This window comes from Manis javanica, chromosome 6, assembly GCF_040802235.1.
Source record: "Manis javanica isolate MJ-LG chromosome 6, MJ_LKY, whole genome shotgun sequence".
Taxonomy (NCBI): Eukaryota; Metazoa; Chordata; class Mammalia; order Pholidota; family Manidae; genus Manis; species Manis javanica.
Window position 1 is genome coordinate 83,571,628 of NC_133161.1, and position 5,809 is coordinate 83,577,436.

Consider the following 5,809-nt stretch of genomic DNA (forward strand, 5'->3'; position numbering starts at 1 on the left):
ATAAATAAAATGTCACCAAAGAAGGCAGATACCATATGATTTCATTCATATGTGGAATCTAAAAGAAAACAAAAAAATAAAAAATAATCAAAGAGCCCCTTGAGTTCATAGATACAGAGAACAGATTGTTGGTTGTCCAAGGCAGGGATGGTTAGGGAGTGGGAGAAATGGGTGAAGGATGTCAAAAGGTGCAAACTTCCAGTTATAAAGTAAATAAGATATGAGTATATAATGTATAATATGATAACTATAATTAACAACATGTATTACATTTGAAAGTTGCTAAGAGAATAGATCTTAAAAATTCTCATCACAGTGAGAACTTTTTTATAACTATGTAAGTTGATGAATGTTACTTAGGCTTATAGTGACGATCATTTCACAATGTATACAAATATTAAATCATTATGTTGTATACTTGAAATGAATATAATGTTTTATGTCAATTATACCTCAATGTAAAAAACAAATAAAAAGTCAAAAATAAAAAAGTTTAGAGGACAGTGAAAAATAATAATTATGAACACAGGATAATGAAAGACTACTTGTATTTTATACATAATAAGCACAAATAATAAAAAGAACATTGAGAAACCAAACCACCTTAAGAGCTTCCATTTATCAAAAAAATATGGAGATAAATGCTACAAGTATTGCAACTGATAAAAGTATTTATCATGATATATAAAGAACAACAAATCAATAAGAAAAAAGCAAGGCAACATTTGTTAGATGCTATTTATTGGCTCATTCAACTGCCATTCCTCTATTCATTTCTTGTAACTAATGGCTATTAAGCTAAAAGTTAATGTTTATTAGATTATTATGTACCTAAGTTTTCTGAATGCCGAATGGGTCCTTCCAATTAGAGGAAATCACATAGATTCTGCTCAGCAGAGGTCTTCTCACTATCCTTTATGGTTGTGTAACTCTGGCAAACCAAACAGGTGGGAAAGGACTTCTGCCTTGGTTAGCCCTGTTAGTAGCTTACTATAAAATCATTTTCCCTGTCAGACCTTTCAGTACCTTAGAAGGACTTAATTATCAAGAATTGGACACGCCACATCATTCAGTTTAGTTAAGGTCCTAAGCCTCCCAATTTTTCTTTCTTTCTCCCCAGATTTACTAAGGTATATATTACATACAACATAATTAACCCATTTTAAGTATAAAGTTCAGTGAGTTTAGGGAATTGTGTGTGGTTTTGTAAGCATGATCATAATATATTCTAAAAGATTTACATCACCTCAGTAAGTTAGTAAGTTCCCTCGGGCCCCTTTGAATTCCCTTCCTCAGTGTCAGACGCAGGCAACAGTGATCTGCGCTCTATGACAGCTTTGCCTTTTCTAGAATTTCATGAGTGGAAGAACACAGGATATAGTCTTTTGTGTCTGGCCTCTTTGACTTAGCACAACGTTTCGGAAATGCACCCATGTTGTTTCGTGTGTCAGTACGTCATTTCCTTCAGGCCCCTGTAGACCCGCTGTCACCAGCACAGCTTTCCGGAGGCCGCACCTGGGTCCCAGGGACGTGCCGGCGGCGCCAGACACCTACCCGGAGATGACGTCATCTAATGGCGATCCAGGTGGCCGGCCGCAATCCAGCTCACAAGGTGAACTAGCATCTGGAAGCCACTGAAAACCCCTGAACCTCGGGGTGAGGCCGGAGCACCCCCAAGCCCACACACACCCCGACCACGGAGAAGGGTCACTCAGAAGGCTAGAAGGGGCTGAGCACCCTTCTCCTGCTGAGCACACTGCTCCTCCCCAGGCAGGCACGGCCCAGCCTCCGAGGCCCCGCGGGGCCTACAGTTTCCTAGAGCAGAAGAGGAGCTCCCGAGCCTGGCAGACAGCTTTCCCCGCGGCAGGACGCTTCCGGGAGGCCGCTCCCCGGACTGCGGGCATATGCAGGCTCCCCCGCCAGGACCCAGAGAGACCGAGGGTGGGAGGCTTGCGGCAGTCTGCACGCAGACACGCCGGCCAGCCTCCTTCCCACTTAACCAGGCGCCTCGAGCTCCCAGCCTGGCAGTGGTGGTCCTGGCTAGCCAGGGGCTCTGTTGCCTGTTCTGCCTGGTGCGGGTCGCCAGGCAATGGGCCACACAGGGGAATTCTACTGCCTGCCTCGGCAGGGAGGCAAACTCAACTTCCAATGCTGCCCATCCTCGACGTTTGGCCAGAGACCCGGGCAGCCGCAGAGCACGTGCAGCTTACGAGCCGCTGGGCGGGGAGCCAGGCCACAGCCCTGCCCAGCTTCTTAGCAAAGTCCTGGCCCCACACAACCAGGGAGCCTGAACAGAGACCTGGAGCAGGCTCAGAGCGCAGCTCACAGTACCGCTGAGCTGTGGAGTCCAGTTGACAGCCCAGTTCCGCAGAGGAGAGCAACCTATGAACCGTATCACCTCCAGAAACACAACCACCCTAAGAGCTTCCATTTGTCAAGAGACAGAAAGTATGGAAATAAATGCTACAAGATATTACCACAAAGACTACCATCAAGATATGTTGGTGAGAATGTAAAATGATATAACCACCTTGTAAAACTGTGCAGCAGTTTCTTAAAAAATTAGCCATATACCTCTTTCTGTTCCAGCCTTTCTATTCCTAGGCATACCAAAGAGAAATGAAAATATAATATACACAAATTCTTGTACAAGAATGTTCATATACCTTTTTTTTTCCTTGTAATTGCCAAAAATTAGGAATAGCTAAATATCCATTAAGTGATGAATGGCTTAACAAAGTGAGGTATACCCATAAAATGGGTTAAAAGTCAGTAATAAGAAAGAATGAACTGTCAAGAACTGTGAAGGATCTGAGATTTTACTCTGTTTGACAGCTAACAAGTTAGCCCAGCATAATTTTGTGGTTGCTGGCAGAAGATATGAGTGTCCTGGTTCATAAGCAAGGGACTTTCTTACACACATTGCAGTAAGCTGAGTAGCAAGGGTTTCTGAGCCCCAATTCCAACAGGGCAAAATAAAGAGGACACATGCAATACATTGTGTTACAGGACATGGGCTTCATTCAAACTTAGGGATATAAATATTTTATTTGAGGCAGTAAGTCTGCTTAACCTTTGCCCTGTCGGTAGACATTTTACATCATACTGGACAGTAAACAAACTTACCCTTTGCTCTGGAAGGAGACATTCCATTTTCCAAGTCTCTTCTCTATACAAACACCCCTGCAAAACACCCCTGCAAAACACCCCTGCAAAGACAATCCAGAACAAAGGCAGTCAATGACTATGATCACAGGGCATATATGAACCATGAAAGATGGTTAGAGGATTGTCTCCCAATAGTAGTACTATGGGTGAATCTCAAAATAAATATGCTGATTGAATAAAGCCAGACAAAAAAAGGACATATACTATATCTTTACATTTGTATAAAATTATAGAAAATGCAGTTTAAACACAGAACCAGAAAACAGGTCAGTTGTTTCCTTGGGATGAAGAAGGAAGGTAGGGAGAGGTTACCAAGAGACACAGAAGCTTTTGGGAGTAAAGAATATGACAATAATCTTGATTTGGTGAGGTGTTCAGAGGTCCCACATATGTCAAAACATAAAATTGTACTCTATAAATGAGTAGTTTATTGTAAGTATAGTTTACCTCAATAAAACTGTAAAAGAAAAGACAAGTCATTCATCTTCTATAATTCTTTTTAGCTGTTTGCAAAAAAGAGTTACGAAATTCCTAGCAGCTCTAAAAGGCTTCAAATCTATTATCAAATTGTGTATTGGACTGACACAGGACTCTGCTCATTACTTGTGCACTCAGCAAATTATCTCTCAATTAATAAATGTATTTTCAAAACATTTAAATTTTAATGAACAAGAAGTCTGAGAATTTAATGAAATTAGAGTTAATAATTCATGATAAAATCTCTGAATTCTAATCTGCATTTATCTATTTTACATTATCTACCTATTATAAAACAAGTTTCTTACCTTCCTTTTCTTCCTAAAGTCTGTAAACTGTCTTCAGGAAACTCAAGAAAAAACAGCTGGTCTGGAGGGAAACAATGGAAGCATACTTGAGGATGTACATATAATTGCATTGAGGTAGGTAAAAAATAACTGTAGAATTTGACAGTACTATAGAATAGATTAAGTCCAAAGACCTCATTTTAAAATTTAGGAAAGTGAGACCCAGAGAACTGATATTTGCTCAGGAGAGTAACTTTGTTGGTGACAGTGAGTATTAGAGCTCAGAAGTCCTGATTCCTAGGTCAGTATTCTTGCCATTATACAAAGCTTCCACTCCTAGTAATAATATTTATTTATTCAGTTTTAGGAATGCATTCTTCTGTATTCCTCCCTAATTAAAAACACAGCAATTACATAGTTTAGGATAAAAACATTCCTCATATATTATTTCAGAAAATCAATTCAGGAGTTGTAAAGAACAACTTACTTTTCTACCCAAATAACAATTGAGATCAATGTCTTCCCCCAGTAGCTTGTTTACCTCTGGGACACCTATTGTGAGTCAACTGAGCATGATTAAAGTGGACCTAAAGAGAAGTTAGTTATTAAGTAGTTAACCTGTCTTCCAAACTTTTTCGTGAATGTTTTCTTAACAGTTTTTCAAGAGGCACCATTGACTCCTTGACAAGACACACAGTTTCTCTTGTAGGATATATTACCCATTAAATATATGTACAAACACACATGTAAGAGTTGAAAAACATTTGGATTTTGATGGCTCTACAAATTATCTTATGTTTTAAGTGGAAAAATAACTTATTGGAAGCCTTTCATTGGCAGGCTTTTTCATAAACCAACAAGCACTACAGTGTTAAGTGGACCTTAATAGATGGAGCCTATAGAGCAGCAACAGAAGCAATAAGGAGAAGCTGGGGGAAAATCCAGAGTCCTGGAGGCAAGAAAGAAACGCTGACAACTGTTTTTTGATTTGGGACCCTCTATTATATTTTTATCAATTTTAATTTACATCTCAGCTAACTTACAACTCAGCTCACAATTTTGTTAGAAAGTACCAACATTGCTTAAGAACTTAACCTTTACCGTATCAAAGAGGTCTAATTATTTTACAATCTAATGATAGAAGAAGTGTGTTCAGCTTGTTAAGGATTTTAAGACCGGGTTTTAAGGATCCACATAAAACAGCACGTTCCTTATTATCTGGATAATTCTGAAGTATACCATCTGCTCCAGTCTTTGTAGACATAGGTATTTTATGTCTGGAACCCATTCCTTTTACTCTGTCTCACCTGTTAGCCATTTATTTGTCCTAGAGTGGGGAAAACAAGTTTGCATTTTGGAATAAAAGTCTCAACACACTCGTATCTGCTGTCATTTAATCTCTTTAAAAAATACCAGGAATCGATACATAAATCTCTGGTATCAATGAAATCCATAGGGAAAGAATTGTTCTGATGTTAAGAATGTGCAAACTATTTTGTATTAAATTATTGGATAACTTAAATAGTAAGTGCAAAAATCAAGGCATACAGCTTTTTTTTTTTTTTTTGGTTTACCTGGGTTTTTGTTTTGCTTTATATTTTGGGTGATGAAACAAAAATATTTGAAAGATGTATTTTAGAAACATAATCCAGCCTGTCCTTCAATGTTCAAAAATTAGTAACATGATTAATTTTTTTAAATGGTCAAATTGGCACCACCAGGATATGCTAGGAATCAAAGTTTCAGATTTTGTCCTAGTGTTAACAATTATTTTGTGAGCTGTACATTTCATTTTCAGTAATATAGTTAATAGACTTTTTCCATTTTTGCGACATAGAAGTGTATTTTGGTTTCATGACACATTACCTATGTAGTAT

At 38.7% G+C, this 5,809-nt stretch overlaps 1 long non-coding RNA gene across 1 annotated transcript; it reads left to right on the forward strand.

Annotated features, from left to right (window-relative positions):
* The first annotated feature begins 1,615 nt into the window (after window positions 1–1,615).
* LOC140850097 (uncharacterized) lies at window positions 1,616–5,257 on the forward strand. The gene is made up of 3 exons (XR_012132849.1): window positions 1,616–2,504; window positions 3,973–4,067; window positions 4,773–5,257. It is a non-coding gene; the product is annotated as an uncharacterized lncRNA (long non-coding RNA).
* Window positions 5,258–5,809: the final 552 nt, after the last annotated feature.